This window comes from Diceros bicornis, chromosome 14, assembly GCF_020826845.1.
Source record: "Diceros bicornis minor isolate mBicDic1 chromosome 14, mDicBic1.mat.cur, whole genome shotgun sequence".
Taxonomy (NCBI): domain Eukaryota; kingdom Metazoa; phylum Chordata; class Mammalia; order Perissodactyla; family Rhinocerotidae; genus Diceros; species Diceros bicornis.
In genome coordinates, this window is record NC_080753.1 from 6,248,686 (window position 1) to 6,276,029 (window position 27,344).

The 27,344-nt window shown below is 35.4% G+C and overlaps 1 protein-coding gene and 1 pseudogene across 1 annotated transcript in view; both read left to right on the top strand.

Moving 5' to 3' along the window:
• Positions 1–27,344, top strand: part of EYS (eyes shut homolog) — a 1,424,867-nt gene that overhangs the window by 49,103 nt on the left and 1,348,420 nt on the right. The window lies entirely within an intron of this gene.
• Positions 20,135–20,972, top strand: LOC131413540 (U3 small nucleolar ribonucleoprotein protein IMP4-like; annotated as a pseudogene).

The window sequence follows — 27,344 nt, forward strand, 5'->3', positions numbered from 1 at the left end:
GCCTTTGTCTCCAACAGCACAAGAATGATTCTATTTAAGTGTGATTCAGATCACTTCACTCTACTCAACCATTCACCCGGGAACTGCTTTATTATATCATTAAGAACAGGAGCCCTTAAAATGTCCAACAAGAACCTCCATCGTCTGGCCTCCCTCCGTCTCTGAGCTCATCTCACACCTCTCCATTCCTTCTCTTACTCTGTTTCAGTCAGACTGCCACCTTGTGTTCTGTACAGTGAGGCATTTCCTGACCACATTATTTAAAAATGGACCCAAGTACTCCCCATCCTCTCTTCTGTTTGTTTTTTCTTTTTCTTATGACACTTGTCAACATTTAACTTACTATATATTGTAATAATGTATAGTCAGTATAATATATAGTATAATATAATAATTACAATAATAATAGGTATTGTTATTATTATTTATTTATTTATTTTTCTATGTTCTCCCACCAGAATGAAAGCTCAAGGAGGGAAGGGATTTTTGTCTGTTTTGTTCATTATTCAATTTCCAGTGCCTAGAAAAGTCCTTGACATGTAATAACTTCATGTTTATCATATCAGTAATTAACTTTGGGAAAGAAACCTATACATAAAATTTGTATTTCAATACTGTCTTTTGAAAAGCTTAATACTTACTCTGAAAATACTGCAATCTTCCTTTAATGTTCCCTTTACAAATCAAATAATATTTATTTGCTTAGTTTCATAGAACCAAAGATTTTAATTAACTGGGTTTGTTGTATCCCATTATTATTGGATGATTTCTTGTTTTCCAGAGGGAATCTGGTGAGAGATTTTTCTTTTTTGTATACCAAATTATTTTTTAAAAAAACACAATAAAAACAACTTATCAGAGATAATTGGCTTGATACTGTCAAGTGTAAACCCTTGCAGAAGGCTTACATTTGAACTTTGAAAATTCAGACAAGCTCATAAAATGAAGTACATTTAATTTCATAGTTATTTTTTTATGAGTTTAATTTTAAAATAAGTATTAGTGAAATTAGTAGTTCAACTTTTCAAAGCTTGCTTTGACTTCATACTTCATTTCCTTTATATCATTAACAGGCATTTGAAGATAATTTGATCCAAATATTACCTAATAAAATTTTTCTTTTGAACAGTATATGATCAGGAACACAATCTGATCTTTTTCTCAACATATAAGAATATTTCCACCAGTAATACATTACTCATATTTAATGGACCAATATTTAAAATAAATATTATAATATTTTCAACATAGTGAAAAAAGAAAAATCCTCAAATAGGAACACTGTAGCTAATATTATAAAAATATATTATTCATTTTGTCATAATTATCATATGCAAATTAGTTGACTTCCCAGGATCTGGTAGTATCACTCAAGGAGAAAACTTGAATAGAAGAAAACTGTCTTTAACATATGGCATGAGAGCATATTAGCAATTAAAGTGAAAATGAAGTAGGAGGCACTGGTATGGAGGGCACTGAGAAGGAGCAGCCTAAGAGGTAGGACAGCAATATTAGGAAGTCAAGGAAAAGGCACATTCAACATGCAGGTCATGGGGAGTGGCTTCAGAAAGACGGCAGAATGGGAAGTCCCAGCTCTTGTCTCCCAGCACCAACACTGATTTAATGACAATATATGGATGAAAATACTTTTATGAGACCTCCAGATTCTAGTTAAGAAGTTAAAGTACCCCCAATGAGCACAAACCTTAGAATGACCAAATGAAATAGGTAAGAAGAACAATTTCACTTGACTTTCATCAGCCCCTCTCCCAAATTGACACAGCTCAGCACCAAGAGAGATCACCTTGGCCCATGACCTCTCCCTTGATGGAAAGAGAGTGGAACATGCACATCCATAGCAAAACTTTGAGAGGTTCCCAGAATCTCTAGCTGGGCTAATTGGTGAAAGTTTTTCTCTGCCAAAATCAGTTCCTATAGACTGGGAGAGGTGTCTATGTGCAGACGTGAATGCAAAGCTATAGGGAACATGGAGAATAAGGGAAATATGACACAACCAAAAAATAAATAAATAAATAAATTCTCCAGTACTTGACCCTATAGAAATGGAGATTTATGAATTCCCTGAAAAATAATTCAAAATAATCATCTAAAAGAAGCTCAGTGAGTTACAAGAAAACACATAGACAACTAAACAAAATAAAAAACTGAGACATGAAAGAAATGAGAATATCAACAAAGAGATGCAAGGCATAAAAAAAAAGGCAGAAATTCTAGAAGTAAAGAATACAATAACCAAACTGAAAAATTCAATATAAAGCTTCATCGTCAGAGTTGATCAAACAGAAGAATCAGTGAACTTGAACAGAAGTCATTTGAAATTATTCAATCAGGGAAGCAAAAAGAAAAAAGAATGAAAAGAGTGAAAAAGCCTATGGGACTTATGAGGTACCTCAAATGAACAAATATACACATTATAGGAGTCCCAGAAGTAGAAGAGAGAGGGAAACCTGCAAAAAGCTTATTTAAAGAAATAGTGCCTCCAAACTTCCCAAACTTGGGCAGAGAAATAGACACTCGAATTCACGAAGCCCAAAGGACTACAAAAAACTGAAACAAAGGAAGTATACACTGAGACACATTATAATCAAATTGTCAAAAGTCAAAGAACAAGAGTGAATTTTGAAAATAGCAAGAGAAAAGTGACTCATCATGTACAAGAGAGTCCCATAAGACTGTCATTGAATTTCTCAGCAGAAATCTATAAGCTAGTAGGGAGTGTGATGTTATATTCAAAATACTGAAAGGAAAACAACTACCAACCATGAATATTATACCTGGCAAAACTGTCCTTCAAAAATGAAGGAGAGAAAAAGACTTTTCCACACAACAAAAGCTGAGGGAGTTCATCACCACTGGAACTGCTTTAAGGAAACACTAAAGAGAATTTTTAAAATTGAAATGAAAGGATACTAAATAGCAACAAAAAAACATGAAAGTATAAAGCTTACTGATAAAGGTAAATATGTAAACAAATACAGAATACTCTAATACTGTAACATTAGTGTGTAAACCCCTTTTCATTTTAGTATAAAAGTCAAAAGACAAGAGTATAGATTTATAACTATAAGATGTTTTATGTAAGCCTCATGGTAACCACAAAGAAAATGCCTATAGAAGATATAGAAAAGAAGACGAGTAAGGAATCAAACTATATAACTAAAACAATCAACAGAACACAAAGGAAGACAGCAAGAGAGGAATGGAATAACAAAAGAAAACCAAGGCAGACAGAAGACAAGTAACAAAATTGCAGTAGTAAGAAATTCCTTATCAATAATTACTCTAAACGTAAGTGAATTGAACTCCCCACTCAAATATAAAGAGTGACTGAATGGGTAAAAGTATAACAGCTAACTATATGCTACCTACCAGACATTTACTTTAGATTTAAGTAAACACACAGGCTGAAAGCGAAGGGATAGAAAAAGATATTCCATGCACAAGATAAATAAAAGAAAGCACGAGTGGCATTATTTAAACAAAATGGACTTTAAGTCAAAAATTGTCACATGAGACAAAAAAGGACATTAATAATGAACAAAGGTTCAATCCATGAGGAAAGCATAACAATTATAAATCTATGTATATCTCCAACATCAGAGCACCTAAATATATAAAGTAAACATTGATAGAACTGGGAGAAATGAACAGCAATACGATAATAGTAGGAGACATCAGTACCCCCACTCTCAGTAATAGATGGAACATCCAGACAGAAAATCAATAGGGAAATAACGAACTTGAACAACTCTATAGGACTTGAACAACTCTAAATGGACCTAACAGACATATAGAGAGCATTCCACTCAATAATGGTAGAACACACATTCTTCTCAAACAGATCTTTCTCCAGGATAGATCACGTGTTAGGTCACAAAACAAGTCTTAACAAATTTAAGAAGATTGAAAGCATACAAAATATATTTTATGACCGCAGGTAAATGGAACTAGAAATCAATAACAGAAGGAAAAGTGGAAATTCACAAAATATGTGGATATTAAACATCACGCTCCTGACCAACCAATGGATCAAAGAAAAAATCAAAAGAGAAATTATAAAATATCTTGAGATAAAGGAATATGAAAACCCAACGTACCAAAAATTATGAGATGTATCAGAAACAGTACTGAGAGAGATTATATTGGTAAACACCTACATCAAAAATGAAGAAAGATCTCAAATAACCTAACTTTACAACTCGTTGACACAGAAAAAGAGCAAATTAAGCTCAAAGTTACCAAAAGGAAGGAAATAATAAACATCAGAGCATAAATAAACAAAATAGACACTAGAGAGATAATAGAAAAAAACAAAGAAAATAAGAGTTGCTTTTTTGAAAGATAAATAAAATTGACAAACCTTTGATTAGACTAAGAAAAAAGAGAGAAGACTCAAATAAAATCAGAAATGTAAGATGAGACATTACAACACATAAATAAAAGGGATCATAAGACACTGGTATGAATAATTATATGCCAACAAATTGAATAAACTTGAAGTAATGGATAAATTCCTAGAAACATACAACCTACAAAGACTGAATCATGAAGAAATAGAAAATCTGAACAGACTAATAACTAGTAAAGAAGTTTAATCAGTAATCAAAAGCCTTCAAGCAATGAAAAGCCCAGGACCACAAGGCTTCACTCGTGAATTCTACCAAACATTTAAAGAAGAATTTCTACCAATCCTTCTCAACTCTTTCAAAACGTCAAAGAGGAAGGAACATTTCCAAACCCATTTTATGAGGCCAGAATTACCCTCATACCAAAGCCAGGCAAAGACACCACATGAAAAGAAGACTATAGGTCAATATCCCTGATGAACATAGAAGAAAAATTTCTCAACAAAATACTAGCCAATGAAATTCAACAGGATTATACACCATGATGAAGTGGGATTTGCTCCTTGGATGCAAGTATGGTCCAACAAACACAAATCAATTAATGTGATATACCATGTTAATAGAACAAAGGATAAAAATCACATGATTATCTCAGATGCAGAAAAAAGCAGTTGACAAAATTCAACACTTTCATGATAAAAACTCTTAACAAACTAAGTATAGAAGGAATGTACCTCAATATAGTGAAGGCCATATATGACAAGCCCAAAGCTAACATCATACTCAATGATGAAAAATTAAAAACTTTTCTCAAAGATCAAGATCAAGAAAAGGATGCTCCCTCTCACCACTTCTGTACAATACAGTGCTGGCAGTCCTAGCCAGAGCAATTAGGAAAGAAAAACAAGCAGGCATCCAAATCAGAAAAGAAGTAAATATAACAGTGTTTGCAGATGACATGATCTTATATGTAGAAATCCCTAAAGATTCCATAAAAACCTGTTAGAACTAATAAACAAATTCAGTAAAGTTGCAAGATACGAAATCAACATGCAAAAATCAATTGGTATACACTAAAAATGAACTATCTGAAAAGGAAATTAAAGAAACAATCCTGTTTACACTAACATCGAAAAGAATAAAATACTTAGGGATAATTTTAACCAAGGAGGTGAAAGATGTATATCCTAAAAACTGAACACATTGAAGAAAGAAATTAAAGAAGACAGAAATAAACAGAAAGACATCCTGTGTTCATGTATTGGAAGACTTAATATTGTTAAAATGACCATATTACCCGAAACAATCTACAGACTCAATGCTATTCCCATCAAAATCACAATATTTTTTACGGATATAGAAAAACAGCCTAAAATTCATATGGAACCACACACACAAAAAATTCTGAATAGCCAAAGCAATCTTGAGAAAGAAGAACAAAGCTGGAGGCATCACACTTCTAGATTTCAAATTATATTACAAAACTACAATAATCAAAACATAGTACTGGCTTAAATGCAGACATACCAGTGGAACAGAATAGAGAGACCAGAAATAAACCCACAGGTATATAGCCAACTGATCTTCAACAAGGAAGAATAGTCTTTTCAATTAATGGTGTTGGGAAAACTGGATATCCACCATCAGAAGAACGAAATTGTACCCTTGTCTTACACCACACACAAAAATCAACTTAAAATGGATTAAAGACTTAAACATAAGACTTGAATCTATAAAACTCTTAGAATAAAACATAGAGAAAACCTTCTTGATATTACTCTTGGTAAATATTTCCTGGATACGACACCAAAAACTAAGGAAACAAAACCAAGAAATAGACAAGTGGGACTACACCAAAATAAAACGTTTCTGCAAAAAAACAACCAATAAAATGAAAAGACAACCTTCAGAATGGTAGAATATATTTGCAAATCGTGTATCTGATAAGGTGTTTATATCCAAAATATGTAAGGAACTCCTACAACTCAATAGCATAAATAAATAAATAAATAAATAAACCCAACTTAAAAATGAGCAAGTCTTGAATAGATTTGTCCAAGTAATAAATACAAATAGCAAACAGGTATATGAAAAGGTGCTCAGCATCACTAATCATCAAGGAAATGCATATCAAAACCACAATGAAATAGTACATCATACTTGTTAGGATGGCTATTATCAAAAGAACAGAAAATAAGTGTTGGAGAAGATATGGAGAAATTGGAACCCTTGTACACTGTTGATGAGAATGTAAAAGGGTGCAGCTGTTATGGAAAACATTATGGAGGGTCCTAAAGAAATTCAAAATACAACTACCATATGATCTAGAAATCTCACTTCTCAGTATATATCCAAAAGAATTGAGATCAGGATCCCAAAGAGGATATTTTCACTCAGATGGTCATTGAATAATTACTGATAATAGCCAAGACATGGAAACAACCTAAATGCCCATTGACAGATAAATGGATAAAGAAAATATGGTATATACATATAATGGAATATTATTGAGCCTTTGAACAGAAGGAAATCTTGGGCCCAGCCCCACGGTGTAGCAGTTAAGTTCAGTGTGCTCCGCTTCGGCGGCCCAGTTTTGCAGCTTTGGATCCGGGGCGCAGACCTACACCACTTGGACCTACAACACTTGTCAGCCATGCTGTGGCGGCGACCCCCTTACGAAATAGAGGAAGATTGGCACAGATGTTAGCTCAGGGCGAATCTCCCTCAGCAAAAAACAAAACAAAAGGAAATCTGCCATATATAACAACATGGATGAACCTGGAGGCCATTATGCTGAGTAAAATAAGCCAATCACAGAATGACAAATACTGCATGATTCCACTTATGAGGTATCCAAAATAGTCAAACTCAGAGAAACAGAGAGTAGAATGGTGGTTTCCAAAGGCTGAAGGGAGAGGAAAATGGGGAGTTTTTTCCAAAGACTGTAAAATTTCAATTATGCAAGATGATAAGTTCCAGCAATCTTCTAGTAAAACATAGTGCCTGTAGTTAATGTACCGTACTGTACACTTAAAAATTGGTTATCATGGTACATCTCATGTTAAGTGCTTTTACCACAGTTTTTAAAGAAAGTAGGGCATGATCCACACTTTAATTGCTGCCCTGCTGGAAGGTCAGTTAACAAAAACACTGACATGTTCATTGGATTCTGCAGTATGATGATTGTCAGTTATCTTGTCCACAATCTGAAATGGTAAGAAGAAAAGCCAGATTTGAGGCAGTGGGTGTAGAAAATCTTTCAATAAATTTGTTTGTTAAGGCAGTAACTGGAAGGAGGTGCAAGAAAAAAGTTACATGACCTCTGGTTAAATGCAGAATGTGGAGATGGACCCCTGGGTCTGACACAAGGTTTTACCATCTGTAGCTGTGTCAATTTAAGCAAATTACTCAACTTCCCTATGCTTTATTTTCTTCATGTATAACGGGAATAATAATACTACGTGATAGAGTGTATATGCGGATTAAGGCAGCCATCCAGGTAAAGCTAATAGAAACATGAAATGTTACTATAAAATATTAACTAATATTGTCACTACCATCATGAAAAGGTCATTTCTCTGCCTATCAGTGTTTTCTTCATTTATTTTCTAGGATATTTTCCTCAGCTTCAAATTATTTGTTTTTGTTTTCTGGGAATTCACCCTAAGCAAGAAAGAAATCTTTATCCCTGGTATTTCTCCACAGGCAATGCGGGTTTTTCTCTTTGGTTTACTTTATTGTCTGTTCAAGTGCCCATATCATCTTCTTAGGTTGTGAACTGGAGGAGTGTTGATACCTAAGTAAATTAGCTGGTTGAGAAGTGAGTCTGGGACCAGAGAAGTGAGCATCCTGGAAAAGGTATTTTATTAACTGATACTTCTCTTTATGGGCAGTGGGACCGTGATAGGAGGGGTCAGATTTCAGTATTTAGTTTTCTCTTGGACTATGACCAGCTTCATTTCCGTGGCTGCTAAAAGATGCATTGAGTAACCCCATCTCACTGTTTTTTGTTTTTCAACTTTGTATATCCAGTGGAAGAATCCCGGGGGCTGGCAGGGTAGGCTGCTTTCCAGTACTGTTGAATTCTAGTGGCTGTAAAAACAGGATTCTGAGAGGTGTGTTCTTGTTGCACACAATGCTCCCGCCCCAAGTAATTTCTCTTCCAATTAATTGTTGCCAGAAGTCTTGTGCCAGAATATCTTCTATTTACAGCCCACAATTCCATTCTGCTGCCTCCAGAGGGGGATTTATTAGCAATGCAACAAGGTGTCTCTTTGATGCACTTGCAGGTTTTGATATCTTTTCAGCAATTTGTTCCAACTTGCGTTATATTTAACAGAAATTTTTTGATGATGCACGATTTTGTATAATTTATATAATTTTCTTCGTTTTGTTGAAGGCCTGGAGGTATGGATGGAGTTTAAGGCAAAGGAGAATTTTATGCCTATGAGCTAGTCAGTCACCATTTTGTCTCTTAATAGTTTAAGAGAGACAATAGTGAGAAAGGGGCATAGATTTGGAGTAAATTCCAGCTCTGACCTTGAGTAGTTAATTAATCTCAGTGTTTCTAAAAAATGAGTTTAATGACAGTGACCACTTCATAGAAAAGATGTGAAATTTGAAATGAGTAAAAATATGTAAAAATTTGTAGCAGTGGCTGGCACATAATAAACACTATGTAAGTGTTTGATGTAATTATGAAACTTAATGGCTACTTAGTGTTCTATCATATCAATATATTTATTTAACCATTCAACTGTTTGTATGTTCATTTTTAAAATTTTGCCATTACAAATAATGCTATAATATAACTCTTGGGTATATCACTGATTATTTTGGAGTAAAATTTAGAATAAATTCTTAGACATGAAATTATTAGGTCAAAAGTATGAACATTTTTAAGATTCTTGACATACGCATATTGAGAAATTTCCTTCAAGACTTGGCGAGCAAGTTTACAATCCTAGTATTGGTATATAAAAGAGGTCATTATATACTATCCTCATGAATAGTGGTTAATATCATTACAAAAGTTAAAATAAATTTGCTAACTTGATGAGTATAAATTCTCATTTGATACGCATAATATCATACTTTTAAATTGCATTATATTACTAATGAAATAAATAATCACTTCATTTTTGTTTTCTGATCATAAAATGTATTATGTATATTTTATTATAATTATGTATCTTGTTCTCAGTATAGTCTACCTAAATGGAAACATACCTAAATGGAAATATATGATTTTGAATCTCCTGTTTTCATTCACTATTATATCATAAATAATATCCTGAATATAATAAACCACATATTATATTTCCACGCCATTAAAATTATTTCAAATCTGAATGACTTTAATCTGTACCTTCCATTGTAGATGTGAATCAATCATGAGTGGTCTACATTCAGCACTGAACAGGATGCTACTTTGTCATAATGTAGTCTCTTTAATTAATGCATGTTTCTAATTGTTAAGTACAGTTAATGTTGACTCAAATATGCTGCCTGTCCTAACAAATAATTCTGGTTCTACCCCTATGATGAAACAGAATAATTATATTTTCATAGATATATCTATTTTTGTATCTAAAAATAGTTATAATGTGCCCCTAAATCTTTTACTTTCAATGTAAAAAGTTTCTAGTTCCTTAAATTTTCTTATTATATGATTTTCTAAAATTTTAAAATTCTGAGTGTATTTACATGCTTAATCTTCTAGAAAAAAATGCTCCTATGAGCCTTGATCTTGATAATATCCATGTGTAGAATTAAAAATTGTATTCAAAGTATCTTTTCATGGTGGTTAAGTACGAGGTCTTTGGAGGCAGAGAGACATTGGTTCTATATCAGCATCCTGCACTTCTAGCCTTGTTACTATTATGAATAGACACAATCATACCCTCAGGCTCTTCAACTGTAAATGGACATAAATATTTCTTCTTCACAGAGTTTTCATAAGGATCAAATAAGATCATATATGGAAAATAGTTACCACAATATTTCCTTCATAAATTAACTGTGTTAAAATAGTTTAACAAGGGAGGTGGATATATTTTTATCACATAACAATAAAGTGTTATTTTATACCCTGTTAATGAGCTGTTGGAACACACAATTTAAAAAGAAATATTTTTTACTATGAATAGAAATACATGTTAGCTATGGAACAAATCTAACATGAGATAGGCAAGGTATATCTACATTTTAAGGCATTTAAACATGTGTAAATATATTAAGAGAAACAGCCTGTTCATGCACAAGAAGACTATCTTACTTATGTCAATTAATTTTCCATTCGATCTATAATTTTGATCAATGTCCCAAAAGAGTTTTCCAAGAAATTTAATAAGATGACTGCAAAATTTGATTGGTAGACCGGATGATGGCTGTGATGCTCTTAAACAAAAAATGGAGTGATATGCCCTTGCAGATATCAAGACTAATTATGAAGGCAAAACTAGGACAAGGGTTATCCCTACACTAACTTAAAAAAAAAGATCAAACTTTAAAACTTTTATTAAAAAATATAGTAGAAGATTGGGACTTCATTATGGGGAATATTTTCTTAAGACACACACGTGTACACACGAATAACATACACATTCAAAGTATTAAACCTAGAAAAAAGTATTGATGTATTTGACTACATTAATAATAAGAACTCATAATAATTAAAAAAGCAAAAAATTTCAATGAAGTCACAAAATAGAGCACATTTTCAATACATGTAAACAATAAAAGATTACTATTCAGGTTATATTGTAAATCATCTAAATTCATAAGAAAAGACTTGCAACTTATTGACTTCTGTTTAAATCTCTAAAACAAAATTTTTACATTACAATATATATTCTAAATTTATTGCATATGATTATAAAAGAGAATATTAAAGAAGGGTATATGTGAAAGAAAAAGTCCCACAATCCAATTTATTCATCATATTATCTTTGTTCCCCACAATTGACTTTTATAAAATCAACTTTGATAGAGAGACAGAGAGGAACAGGACAGTTTAAAAAGTGGAAACAACAAAAGCAAAAATAAACAAGTGGACTACATTAAACTAAAAAGCTTCTACACAGCAAAAGAAACATTCAACAAAATAAAAAGGCAACCTATGGAATGGGAGAAAATATTTACAAATCTTATATCTGACAAGGGGTTAATATTTAAAAAATATAATGGATTCCTACAATTCAATAGCAAAAAAACAAATAACCTCATTATAAAATGAGCCAAAGACCTGAATAGACTTTTCTCCAAAGAAGACATACAAATGACCAACACTTCTATGAAAAAGTGCTCAATATCACTAACCATCAGGGAAATGCAAATCAAAACCACAATGAGATATCATCTCAAAACTGTTAAGACGGCTATTATTGAAAAAAGAAAAAATGGGGGCCAGGTCGGTGGTATAGCAGTTAAGTTCGCATGCTCTGCTTTGGAGGCCCAGGGTTCGCCGATTTGGATCCTGGGCGCGTACATACTCACCGCTCATCAAGCCATCTGAGGCAGCATCCCACATAGAGCAACTAGAAGGATGTACAACTATGGCGCGCAACTATCTACTGGGGCTTTGGGGAGAAAAAAAAAAGAGAAAGACTGGCAACAGATGTTAGCTCAAGGCCAATCTTCCTCAAAATAGAAAAATGAAAAGAAGTGGAGATGGTTTAGCAGGCCACTCCACTCAGGAAAACATGACTCCAATGTACGGAGGACAGCAGAATTAATAGGCTGATTTTTGGAATTCCTTCATATAAGAGTAAATTACTGCTATTGTTTTACTGTGCTCCCAAAAGATAAAGAAAAGGTTGATAGATGAATGGATAAAGAAGATGTGGTGTATATATATAATATTATATAATATTACTCAGCCATAAAAAAGAATGAAATCTGGCCATTTGCCACAACATGGATAGACCTTGAGGGTATTATGCTAAGTGAAATAAGTCAGACAGAGAAAGACAAATTCTGTACGATGTCACTTATATGTGGAATCTACAAAACAAAACAAACGAACAAACAAGACAAAACAGAGGCAGACTTATAGATAGAGGAAACAAACTTGAGGTTACCAGATGGGGAAGGAATTAGGATGGTGGGAAGGAGTGAAGGGGATTAAGAGGTACAGACTTCCAGTTATAAAATTAATAAGTCACTGGGATGTAATGCACAGCATAGAGAATAAGGTCAGTAATATTGTAATAACTCTACGTGGTGACAGATGGTAGCTAGATTTATCTTGGTGATCATTTTGTAATGTATATAAATATCGACTCGCTATGAGGTAAACTAATAAGATATTGTATGTCAATTATACTCCAATAAAAAAAGAAAACAAATATCTATGCTTTGATAGATACAGTTTTGAATAGGCCACAGTTTAGAACCAGAAACCACATTTCAAAATTTTACTTGTTTTACTTAGGTACATTTACTAAATGTATTTAAAATTAACTGTATAAATTGTCTTCAGTGATTATAGAGAACATATATAGGGCAGATTAGTTTCTAATTCAAGGTTCTTTAAATGTAACTTTTTCAGTCACTATTTATACACCAAAAGAATATTTTCCTACCCTTTTGAAAGAATAGCTAATCATAGTATTCACTATTACCTTTGTAATCAAATATATATTTATACAACTAAAGGCTTTGCAACTGACAAACACAGTTGGTTAAAGGAGAGCATTGTAACTGAATTGCACATTTAATTACATTAGACATTCAATTTTCATTGGTTATAAATGTCTGAAATAACACTCTTAGACACAGAGACACCAACGAAGAAAAAAATCTTCTAACCTTTGTTTATAGTTTATCTTCCTGGCACGAATTTGATTTAAACAGAAAACATAAGAGTAATAGTTTACATGCATTTGAGATTGGAAAGGCAGAGAAACTTTCCTCACTTCTTATTTATAATAGCTTCTAGGTGTGAAGGTAGTTGAAGACATAATATTTCTGCCATCTTCAGACAGAGGTGAGGGATCCATTACCCATACATGCCTAAATTAATACACAACACATTATCTGAATACTAGAGTATTTGAATATTTCTGTGATGGAAACAAAATTCCAAAGCATGCATAAACTTAAGATACATGTCCCCAAAACTTCTTCTCTAAAAAATGTAATTGTGTACTAATTGATAAAAAGACGTGGATTTGATGAACTATAAAACAGAGACTTTTCATTAAACATAGAAAACATAATATTTTTCAAACACAAGAGGATGACTGCATTTTTTAAATATTGTGTATTAAAGACAGGTTCGGTGGCCCAGAAAGGAGAAGGGGAAGGATGTAATAAGGAAAGTACTGGTTCTGAAAGCAGAGGGTGAAGAACATAGGAGATACATTTATTTCCTATAAAAGTGTCTTTGTTGAAAGTAAAACTAGAATAAAGCAAATAATGAGATAATCCACAGACCATCAGAAAAGTCTTACAAGCAAGGTTAGAGGAGGAAAAGGGAGAAGGAAAATAGAAATAAAATTGCTAGGGGGCATAATCAAAGGAGGGCAATGGATTGTTAATCTTCTGGTAACTTAGTGAGGGGAATGGTGCACCCCACCAAGAAAGAAGGAAGTAAAAATATTACATGTGGAACAACCTTTGCAGTCTTTTGCTGAGTTAGTGAGGCAGGAGGCTGCCAGGATACAAGCGTCATCCTAAATTCCATTACCCATTGGGGATATAGAAGAAAGGGAACCCTAGGGAATCTGGGATTAAATTTGGCTTTGAAGCAGGGAGAACTAAAGACAAGAAGCATAGGAACCTAAAAGAAAAATTTTAAGCCATGTAGGAAATTGAGAATTAGATGGGATTTTTTTATTGATTCACGACATGTAATAGGACACATTCTAGGGAATAAAATGAACCCTATGGAATGCCACATATAATGGAGAAATTAGAAACCTAGACAGAGAGATAAAACATAGACCTAAGTTTCTAAGGACACTGTTATAGAAGCACAGAGGAGGGTCCTCTAAAGGCCGTGATTGTGGTTGGGGGCAGGGAAATCTATTATGTGACTTGACGGGGGCTGGGGCGAGGGAGTGAGTCAGGTGACTGTAAGGATGGAAGAAAGCATATTTCGAAGGCAGTAGAAAAAGTCAGTGGTTTATAACGTGTGGTCCCACATCAACAGCATCAGCATCTCCTGGGAACTTGTTGGAAATGAAAATTCTCAATTTTTGGTACCAAACGCAGACCTGCTGAATCATGAGCTTCAGAAACGAGGGCCAGCAATTCGTTTTAATAAGCCCTCCAGTGATTCTGAGGTTGGCTAACATTTGATTACCAGTGACACGAGCATACGGCTAGAAACAAGGAAGAACATCATCCTGTCACATACAATAGAAGTTATTTTTTTAACCAGTTATTTTTCTTTTAGTTTTGTGCATGGCTTTAACGACATGTATTTTTAAATTGCATTTAACTTTTCGAATACAAAGCTCTCGCAAACTAAAATCCCACATAACTACGACATAGATCAAGAAATAAAAGACTGCCAGCATCCCAGGAGCTCTCTTCCTACTCCTTCCCAGTAACTGTCCCCCACCCCTTACTCCCAAAGATAAAAGCTGTCCTGAATTTTTGCAGTCTAGTTTTGTTTTCCTTCACTTGATCTTTATAGGAATGGAATTTTGCAGTATGATCTCTATTCTGTTGAGCATTTTATATTCATATTATGTTTGTGAGAGTTCAGCTTTAGCTAAAGACATGGCTGCGTGCTTTTTGATTGTATGGACATATCAAAATTATATATCTATTCTAATGATGATGGACATCATTTAGGCAATTTCCAGTTGGAGGCTATTATGATATAAGGTTCCCTGCACTCGTCTCTTGTTGCTCCTTTGTAAGGATATGTATACATGCCTATACATGTACGTACATGTGTGTATATATATACATGGATATATATGAATATGTACACATCCACGGACTTTCTAGTGGTGGTTTATGTGTCTGTTAAATTTTAGTAGGTAATAACATTTTTTCCAAAGGGATTGAGCTAACTTATACTCCCATTAGCGGTGTATGGAACTTCTCTTTGCTCTACAAAAAACATCACTCTGCACGTCACCCGTTTTTATTACAGCCACTGTGGTAAGCACACAGCAGCTTTTCATTTTGGTTTAATTTTTATTTCTGTGTTTACTAATGCTTTGAATCTTTATTGGACATTTGATACCTTCCTTTGTGAAGGGCCTATTTAAATGTTTTGTCCATTTTTTTATCTTGAGTTGTTTTATATATACATATTTAGGGCCGGCCCCATGGCTTAGCGGTTAAGTGCACACGCTCCACTGCTGGCAGACCGGGTTCGGATCCCGGGTGCGCACCGACGCACCGCTTCTCCGGCCATGCTGAGGCCGCGTCCCACATACAGCAACTGGAAGGATGTGCAACTACGACACACAACTATCTACTGGGGCTTTGGGGAGGAAAAAGGAGGAGGATTGGCAATAGATGTTAGCTCAGAGCCCGTTTTCCTCAGCAAAAAGAGGAAGATTAGCACGGATGTTAGCTCAGGGCTGATCTTCCTCACAAAAAAAATAAATAAATAAAATAAAAATTAAAAAAAATATATATATATATACATATTTATACACACATACGTATATAGTGTTTGTATAATATACATACATGTATATCATATATACAAATATACATATATATTATTTACATGTTTTTTACTGATTTGTAAGAGTTACTAATATGCCTGTATTTGCTAGTTATGGTGTTAAAAATATTTTTTATCATTCTCTTACCTGGATTTTACTGTCTAAATGATGTCTTTGACTAAATAGATGTTCTCATTTTTAATGAAATTTTAATGATCTTTATCAAGTCTAAGGAATCTTAATTTCTGGAATTTTTATTGTTTTACCCTTCACGTTTAAATATACAATTTGACTGGATTGATGACTATTTTTGTAAGACATGAGATAGGGGTTAGGAATCTTTTATTTTTGGAGGGATATACAGTTAATTCAACAAAATTTATTAAAATGACTATTCTTAGAACCATTTAACTTTATTATCCTTCAGACTTATAGGCTCTTATTTCTATTGATGTGACATTATATTCATAGATTTTCTAAAATTTTTCAGTCTTAGAATGCACCTAAATTGGTTGTGTTTATTACTACTTTTCAATATTAATGAAATTGAATTACTAATATTTCATTTAATATTCTTCCGTCCTTAATCATGAGACTGCAATTTAGTGTCATGCTTAGGTATTTGCTGTCAAGTTTAGAGTAGCTTTGTGAGATGAGATTGGAAGATTTACTTTTTTCCTGTGCTCTAGAAATGTACTATCCAGTACAGAGCCACTAGCCACTTATGTATTGTTGTTAGGTGCCATCAAGTCAGCTCTGACTCCTGGCCACCCTATGAATGAGTGATGTCCACAATGTCCTGTCCTCAACAGCCTACTCAGCTCCTGTAGACTCATGGCTATGGCTTTCCTTATGGAGTCAATCCATCTCATATTTGGTCTTCCTCTTTTCCTCTATTCCTTCATTCCTTTCCATTATTGTCTTTTCCAAAGAATCCTGCCTTCTCCTGATGTGCCCAAAGTAGGACAGCTTCAGTTTTTATCATTTTTCCACCCGTGATAGTTCAGGCTTAATTTGCTCTAGGACCCACCTGTTCACCTTTCTGGCAGTCCAGAGTATCTGTAGAGCTCTCCTCCAGCACCATATTTCAAATGAATCAATTTTTCTTCCTGTCAGGCTTCTGCACTGTCCAGCTCTCACATCCATACCTGGTAATTGGGAATACGAGGGTGTGGGTAATCTTGGCCTTGGTGTCTAATGACTTTTCCTTACACTTGATGATCTTCCCTAATGCTTTCATTGCTGCCCTTGTCTCAATCTTCTCTTGATTTCTTGGCTGCGGTCTCCACTTAAATTGATGACTGACCCAAGGTAAACAAAATCTTGAACAAATTCAGTGTCTTCATTATCTACGTTCAAGTTGTGTGGTTCTTCTGTAGTCATGATTTCTGTCTTCTTGATATTTGAATGCAGTTCTGCTTGAACACTTTCTTCTTTCACTTTCATCAGAAGTCGTTTCAAGTCAGTGCTGCTTTCTGCCAGTAAGATGGTGTCATCTGCATATTTCCCTCACCAATTTTCACTCCTCCTTCATCTGGGTCTAGCCTAGTATTTTGTATGATGTGTTCTGTGTACAGATTAAACAGGGAGATTAAATGCACCTTTGTCTGACACCTTTGCCCATAGGAAACCATTCTGTCTCTCCATATTCTGTTCTGACAGTGACGTCTTGTCCACAATACAGGTTACATATCAGGACAATCAAGTGCTGAGGCTCTCCCATTTCTTTCAGAGCAGCGCATAGCTTTTCATAATCCATGTAGTCAAAGGCTTAATTGTAATCTGTAGAACAGACTGACCTTCTTCTGAAATTCTTTGGAGCTCTCCAGTAGCCGACAAATAATCACAATTAGATCTCATGTGCCTCTCCCGTTTTCAAATCCAGCTTGGACATCAGCATTTCTTGCTCCATGTAAGGTAAAAGCTTTGTTGCAGCATGTTGAGCATCACTTTATTGGCCTGGGAAATCAGAGCCATTGTCCTGTAGATACTGCACTCCTTGGCATCTCCTTTCTTGGCAATTGGGATATATATTGAGCATTTCCAATCTGTAGGCCATTATTTTGTTTTCCATATTTGTGGGGATATCCTTGTTAGGATTTTTGACAGATTCAGTCTATGTAGCTTAAAATAATTCTATCAATATCCCATCTACTCTGGGTGACTTATTTCTTTCCAGTATTTTTAGGGCAGCTATGTTTATTAAGTACTTGGAATTTGGCTATTTCAAATTGAGATGTGCTGTAAGTGCAAAATACATACTTTCCCACTTTGGTTTTCAAAGGCTTTGTGTAAAAAATTTAAAATATTACATTTTTAATATTTTATATTGATTACGTGTTGAAATAATTTTATTCGTGATCTTTTGAGGCAAATTAAATGTATTATTAAAATTAATTTCACTTGCTTCCTTTATTTTTTTAGCTGTGCCTACTAGAAAACTTCAAATTGCATGTGACATTTTATTTCTATTGAACAGGGGCTGTTCTAGAACATAATGAATGTGATTTTAAAAGTTTCATAGATTTTGAAGATTCAGAAAAATCAGGTTCAGTCTCCTTTTGGAGGATAGTTCTCTGATTATTTTCTTTAAAAGTTATATTTTAGGGGCTGACCTGGTGGCGTAATGGTTAAGTTTGCACTCTCTGCTTCGGCTGCCCAGGGTACTCAGGTTCAGATCCCGGGCACGGACCTATGCACCACTTGTCAAGCCATGCTGTGGCAGGTGTCCCACATATAAAAAATAGAGGAAGATGGGCAGAGATGTTAGCTCAGGGCCAGTCTTCCTCAGCAAAAAGAGGAAGATTGGCAACAGATGTTAGCTCAGGGCTAATCTTCCTCACCCCCCCCAAAAAAAAAGTTATATTTTAAATTATTGGTGTATTCAGCCATTTTGTATTTATTTGTGTTAATTTTGGTACATTTTTCAGTTTTCAATTTTTAGTAACATGGAATTGTTTAACTATTTTATTATATTTTAATCTTTTAATACATATAATCAAAAATATATAAATCACAATTTTAATATTCTTAATGTCACTATATTCTCTCACATTTCAATAAGAATTACCAAAAGATTGACTTTTATCTTTCTTTTCAGAAAACATCTCAGGTTTTGGTTTATCAATCCATAAATTGTAGATTTCTACCCTATTCTCCTTCTAGCAGTATCTCTGCTCCAGAGAACTGTGATTGCCTTATTTTTCAACTTTCCTTTTGAAATACTGACTGTTTTCATCTGTGTGGTTTCACTTTTCTGTTTTCTCAATTTCACTGAGAAGCGTCTAAGTTTGTCTGGTATTGGGGGGTGAGGTGCTTTTAGCCAGAGAGTAGGCAGATCCCTGTTTAAATCATTAAGGCTTTGATTAAACATGACAATGAAATTAGATTTTATTCTCCTACCTACCTGGAGATACACTAACTGTGATCTTGAGGCAGATACTTTTAGTATTAATGGCAGAACTTCTTTCCATTTCTTTTTGTTGATATCAATTTATTTTTGTTGCTCAAAAGTAGTTTGCTACTTGAAAATGCAGTTTCTCTACTAGAAAAACTTGCATTTATTAAATGAAAACTATGGCTGATGGATAGTGGCTAGTCCCGTGTATCCTAACCTAAAATTGCATACTGGGATATGTAATCTATGCACTCCTCAAGTCTGATTTGGATTCCACCACACCTTCCCATGCCCTAACCCAGTGTTCTACGACCTGCTTGATTTTAGCCTCCTGCTACTTAGAGTTGGAGCATGGGGATGGATTTATTTTAGGGGCCATATCCACTTGCTCCTATGTGCCGTTTTTGCTCTGTGCACATCTTTAGATACTTCTCTAAATGCAGTCTTGCATTTTGTGCTTTTTGCAGACATTCCTCAAAGTGTCTGATGAACGATGTAGGGATGGTGTATTTCTTGAACTATCCTCCATGTGTCTCAGTTACCTCATCTGTAATGGACATCTTAGTCAAGAGCCTTGCCTCCCACTGCCTCCCTTCCTCTCCCCTGTCCGTGACCAGTCCCCAATTGCTGTCTTGATGATGAACCATTCCAATTTACCAGATTTAAAACAAAAAAAAACAAAACAACAACAAAAAAAAGGTGTTAGTCTGGGTGAACATCTTTTCAGAGAACCGCCTGATTCCCACTGAGTTGCGCCGGGAGGCTCTGGCCTTACAGGAGTCCCTGGAGTTTGAGGATGCCGGTGGTGAAGGTGTGACCAACCACATGGATGATGAAATATCGATGGGCAGGGGTCAAGGATCCCAAGGTCATGATCACTACTTCCCATGACCCCAGTTCCCGCCTCAAGATGTTTGCAAAGGAGCTGAAGTTGGTGTACCCGGGTGCCCAGCACATGAACCATGGCCGACATGAGGTGGGGGCACTGGTGCGAGCCTGCAAGGCCAACAGGGTCTCTGACCTGCTAGTTGTCCACGAGCATCGAGGCACACCTGTGGGCTTCATTGTCAGTCACCTGCCCTTCGGCCCTACTGCTTACTTCGCACTGTGCAACGTGGTCATGCGGCATGATGTTCCCGACCTGGGCACTGTGTCAGAGGCCAAGCCTCACCTCATCATGCATGGCTTCTCCTCCCGCCTGGGCAAGCGGGTCTCTGACATACTCCATTATCTGTTCCCGGTACCCAAAGATGACAGCCACCGAGTCATCACCTTTGCGAACCAGGACGACTACATCTCCTTCCGGCACCATGTGTACAAGAAGACTGACCACCGCAGCACGGAGCTGACTGAGATCGGGCGTCGCTTTGAACTGAAGTTGTACATGATCCGCCTGGGCAAGCTGGAGCAGGAGGCCACAGCAGACATGGAGTCACGCTGGCATCCCTACACCAACACCGCGCATAAGAGGGTCTTTCTGAGAGACGAGTGAGCCCACTTGCTGGTCAGGACGTGGACCTGGACCCAGGAGATGGGGAGGAGTTAGAATAAAGTCTGTGTGCCACACCATCTCAGGCTGCTGTAACAAAATACTACAGACTGGACGCGGCTTATAGGCAACAGAAATTCATTTCTCACAGTTCTAGAGGCTGGAAGATCAAGATCATGGTGCCAGCACAGTCAGGTTCTAGGGAAAGCCCTCTCTTCCAGGTTGCAGACTGCTGACTTCTCACCGTATCATCACATGACAGAGAGCAGAGAGAGGAAGAAAGCTCTCTCATGACGTTTATGAGGGCATTAATCCCATTCTTGAGGGCTCCATCCTCAAGACCTCGTCTAATCCTAATTACCTCCCAAAGGCTCCACCTCCCAATACCATCCGTTGAGGGCAGGGTTTCAAAATATGACTTTAGGGAGAGACATAAACATTCAGTCTATGACAATGGGTGTACGGAAAATGTCTACTTCGCAAAATTGCTAGGTTAATACTAACAAAGGGCTTTAAAGAACTGTCTGTTTTTATCAAAGAAATAAAAGCAAAATAACATAACATATCCATTCACATGCATTTACATATAGTCTCCCACCGTTTTCATGATACAATAGGGAGGTTGAGTAGTTCAAGTGACCTTATGGCCCACAAAGTCTAACATAATTACTATCTGGCTCTTTAGAGAAAAAAATGTAGATCCCTTCTGTAAAGGAAAATATTAGGTATTCATCTCCTTTCAATAGGTTGTGAGCTCAATCCTGCTAATTTGAGTGGAAGAGAAGAGTAGTGAGAGCCTCATATTAGGAACTTAGCAAAGTTGATATTTTTAACTATTAAAATTTCATACCATGCATGGTTGCAACTGAATTAATAACGTGAGAATGAGAGTACTTAAAAGGTATTTGTTAAGGTATATATAAAATGAATAACTCAAAATAAATAGTTTTCATTTATCTGAAATATCTAAATATCAACCTTTTTACGATTACTTTTAACATAGATGAATATTGAGTATTTGCATCAAATATCCTTTATTATTTTGAAGCAATTCTTCATCTTGACAAAGTCTTAGCACTGTAATCAGACATGAGTCAACAAGTTAGCTGTCTTTCTTTCAATTTTCTTGTGTTTGCTGTTTATTTCACTTTTCTAGTCCTTGAGCACAGCTCCTAGCAACGATTTCTTTCTCTCCCCAGAGGAACGAAAGGCAAATTGCTCTCCTATTTGGTGGTGTCTTTGTGTTGCCTGTCTTTCGAGTATAATAGCTTCATTCTTATATGAACGTAGACTATAATGAATTTACGTGAATAAAATGTTCGACTAACTGCGGTGCATTATTTTACACGAAATTACTTCGGAAAATTTTGACACTTCATTAGAGGATTGACCAAAAGAACTTATTGAAATAGTAATAAAAGATAGCAGTCTAAAATGATCTTTTATTCATTGTGATTTTTTGTGGATATATGCACCTTGTTAGGATAGCAGAGCTAGTTTGTTTTATAGAAGCCCAATTACGATTTCCATTAAAATTAAAGTTACTTAGATGTTTTAATAGGATTTCTACTTCAATTGCTTTAGTTTAATTATTTGGATTATGTATGTATGGTTGTGTGTGTGTGTTACTTTTATTTTTCTTTTGATGTAGAAAACAATAATTACTGATATTTGGAAAATTGTTACATCATGAACACCTTTGTAAAAATGGCTACTTATTTATTTATACCACACATGCTCTCACTATTAAAACGGTAATCTCCTGATGAGAACGATCCCACCGTCATTGTACTGCAGGGCTACCACCCCTCCTCGTATTTCTAACTTATTTCTTCTAGGATTACAAGTTATATGAATTATTCTTTTTTTTTCCGGGAATCAAAACCCATGCGTCTTTACCACGTTTTCACTGTTTCTTAACTCCTTATGACATCTTTCCCTTCTCATGCAATTTAATTGTATGGTACATCATTATACTACTTTCTCACACCCCCAAATTTCTTATTACTGTTTCTCTCCATTGTATTCCCCCTCTGCAAAATTCCAAGCCTGTTAAATTTATCTCTACTTATTCCACACCTGTACCTGAGCACCTGAACTTGTTTGCAGTAAAACATACCTGTAACCATGCTTCCTGCTTTAAAAACAACTAATTTCAAAGACCGCCTATAAACTGCCCAGAAATCTTAATACGTTTTTCTAATACGTGCTTTCTTTCTCTCAATATCCTTGACAGCCATTTCGTATCCATCTTTTCTCTTCAAACTTCCACCTCTTTCGTCACACTCCATTGATGTCTTTCTTTCGCATTTCAATAAAAGTTAAAAGCAATCAGAAGCTCTTGAGGCCCTGCCTGCACACCACCCATCAACTTGACTCTACCTAGCTACCTCAGTCTTCTCTCCTATTACATTGATGCCTGCTGCCTGCAGCTAATCCCTCTACCTGAGGACAGGATCCCACGTATCTCTCTAGACTACTCAAACTTGTTACTCCAGAAACGGTCCTCTTTCTTGTCTCCATTTCAATCTTCCCTTCCTAATCAATCCATCCCATCTGTTCACAAACATGCTCTGATGACCTATAAAGACCTCCTTAATTTCTACTTTGTATCACTCTTCTTCATAAAATAAAACTTAAAATAGATATTTAGACCAGTGCTTCACAAACTTTAATTTAGATATGAATCATTTGGGAATCTTGGTAAAGTCAGATACTCTTTCAGCAGGTCTGGAGTGGAGTCTGAAATTCTGCGTTTCTAATGAGATGTCAGGTGAAATCCTGATGTTACTGCAGAGACTACACTTTGAACAGCCAGGAGTTATACCCATTCTTCTCATTCCCTCTTGAACCCATGCAAATACGTGTTTATCCCTACCACTCCATAGAAACATCTCTACCAAGGGCGATTTAAATCCCCATTGCTAAACTCAATTGCTAATTAATTCAGTCTAATTCTTTATCTTATTTTAGCCATTAGCAGCATTTGAGGTACTTTGTATTTTTGAAATTTTTCATTCAACTTCTTGCACACCACACTCTTGTATCTCCTGCTTCCTTACTCCTTGTTGTTACTTCTCAATCACTTTCCAAATACCTGTTCAGCTCTATGATTCCTACTATATGCTGACATGCACCCACGGTTTAAACTTCAAAGCTCTCTTCTTTATCTACATTTATTCTCTCAGAGATCACACTCCAGTGTCTTGGATTTAAATATTATCCATATGCTGGAGAATCTCAGCTTAAATCTTTAGTTCAGACTTCACTCCTAAACTCCAGATCACTATGATCAAGTGCCTGTAAGACGTCTTCACTTGTATGTGTAACAGATGTCTCAGAATCAACATGTTTAAAACTGAATTCCAATTTCCTCTCCCAACTCCTCCTTCTCATCTCAGAAAAAAAAAATAAATCTCACTTTCTGGTTGCTCACATCAAAAAAAATATAACATTGAGTTATCTTTATCTTTTCTCTCTCTTTTAAATCCATGAGCAAATCTAGCAGTCTTTATCTCCAACATATATTTAGACTCTGATCTTTCTCAGTATCTTCTTCACTAACATCCTAATCCAAGTCCCTGTAATTCCATGTCTGGGACACTGCAGTTGTCTAAGAACTGGTCTCTCTGTTTTCCTTCATGGCCATCTACGATCTACTTTTAAAATAAGCTTTTAAAACTGTGAGATCATGCCAAACCTCAGCTCAAAATGCTCTATTGTCTTTCCATAAAATTTAAAATAAAAGGGGCAAAAGCCTAAGTTTCTGAAGTCGCCCTTTCCACCCTCCTCTGACTTTCCTTCCCTGAACTCATCTCCTTTTGCATCCCCTTGTTGACTTGGTCCTCTAGCTGTCTTTCTGCTTTTGAACACCCTACACATATTCTCAACTCAGTCTTTATGCTTGCGGTTTTCTCTGCTGAAGTGCTCTTTATTTATTCATTTATTCAACAAATATTTATAGAGAGTCTGTTGTGGGGCAGCAACATTCTATTTGCTTGTGAAAAGTCAGTCAACAAAACAGACGAAATTACCTGAGTGGAGCTTATATTTAAATGGAGGCAATAAATCATAAAATAAAATAAAACATTCTTTTGTTCTACATTATTTTAGAGGGTTGTATATCCTTAAAAGATGAAAAATACATGAAAGTGAGCGGAGTCGGGTGTTGAAATTACTCTTCTGCAGGATAGCCACAGGACTCTGTCCCTTACTCTGCACAGGTCCCAGTTACTCCCCTCATCCCCGATGCTCTCCCTAACCACCTTATTCACAGTAACCACACCCTCCAGAACTCCTGGTCCCAAACACACTGCCACTGCTGTCTTTTTCTCCACAGCATTTATCACCATTGAACATACTATATATTTATTTCTTTGTCTTTTATGTCTATTCTATTTCTGTGTGAACTCATGACTTCATGTAGTCAAAGTCTGCTTTGTATATTGCTATTACCCAAACATCTAGAACACTCTGACACATGGTAAGTGTTGGTAAACATGGCATTAATCTACTTGAATGAACCAGAGTATTGTTTTACCTACTTCATATCTGTGGGGAAGAATATTTTTAAAGTAAGAAAAGTCTGATACCTTGATTAATTTGGGAGTCTAAGCATATATATTTATATTCCTTTCCATCAAACATTCCATTAAAATGAACCACCATGGTTTTACTGGGGAATAAAATGGAGACCATTATCAGACATTTTTTCAGGAATTCTGGGAAAACTGAGAGGCCATTGGAACAGGTAGATTAAAAAGCAAGATAGAGAAAAAGACAGCTTAAAACATGCACTACAAAATGTTCGGTGGTGGAAAGAATAGTTCTTCCTATTTTGAAATCTTGGAAAGATTCCAAGCTCAGAGTCAAACTTGTGAGAATGGGTCACTGGGCAATCTTTAGGAAAATTAATTAAAAAACTCCAAACAGAAACAGTTGGGATAACTATTTTAGAAAGGATCTTAATGTGGGCAAGAACGTTAGAAAGAAAATATGAGACAATATAGGGATGTGCTAATCCTATGTAGGGAGAACTTAAGAGAGAAAAATAAAGACATGAACAAGGAACTGAGGAGTAACGCTCAGAAGTGAGCATGCTGACAAAGGAAAAGCCTAAAGCAAGCACCGACAATGGTGGTGCTAATCAGAGTTTCACAGAGCATAAGGCTGCCAGAAGTTACGAGCTCTCATCCTGAGAAGAGCAGGTGTCAATATATCCACCTAGTTGTCTTGTATATTGATCAGAAAAGTGAAACCCTGTACAGAAATCTATATTTACTAACATTTAGAGGAGAAATCTTAAACTCAACAAAGATAAGGACTAAATCCAAGAGAAAGCTGATCTAATGAAGGGAGAAAAAGAAAATTTCAATATTTTTAGGAGCATCCAAAAAGATACTGTGGCAATTATTAAAAACTTCAGATTTCTTAGAAATTAAATGCATGATCACTAATTTAAGAGTCACATCATGAAAAACAGCATGTATAATCCTTAGTGTGTTGAAAGATATAGTACGGCTTCTCCCAGAAGATAAGCAAATGATATAAACATGGGGGAAAAAAGAGGAAACTTGCATTGTAGAAGATAATTGCAGAAATACCAGCCTTTATATAATAGAAATTCCAGAAGGAAACAGGAGCAGGGAGGGGAGGGACTAATAAAATATAGTACAGTAAAAAAAACTCAGATCTGAAGAAAGATTTGAGTAGACTGAAAGGGTAAGAGAGTATTAAGCAGGATTGATAACAAAGAGAAGACACTCTAAAACACATGTGGTGAAAACGTTAAAATTCCTAAAAAATTCTGGAAGGGCTCAACCAATCAACCAACTTCAAATAATAACAAAACAATAGGCAATTTACAAAAAGAATCAGATTAGCATCAAAATTATGTATCAACTGACCAAGATGTCAGAATAAAAAAAGCTACATCTTTCTATGGTATGTACAAAGCTGTAAACCCAAATTATGTTGATTATTTAATTTTATACACGGCTGAACTTGTATTCAAGCATGAGAACCAAATAAATAACATTCTAGGCATGCTAAGAATCAGAAAGATCGGGACCTACCGAAATAATATGAAAGAATTATTGAGAATATTTATCAGCAAAACCAAGACACGAACAAAAAAAAAACCAGAGCAGACACAAGGTTCAAGAGAAAAAAGTGAACAAAATTACCAGCAAGTAAAACCGTACATTTCTAATTTTATAACTCAGTGTTGTTCAAACCCCAAGTGAGGATTTCAGTGTCCTGCATAATCAATGTAAGGAAATTACTTAGTTTGTTGTAATACGTATCTCACCCTAGTTGGCTTTAAGAAATCCAATCACACTATACATATCAGGAAGCATTTTCAAATGTTGTAAAGACTTGGGGCAAGTGACCTAGAGATCCAAGTACGGCCCAGTCTCTCCAGTCCCCCACTTTTGCCTCTCAGAAATACT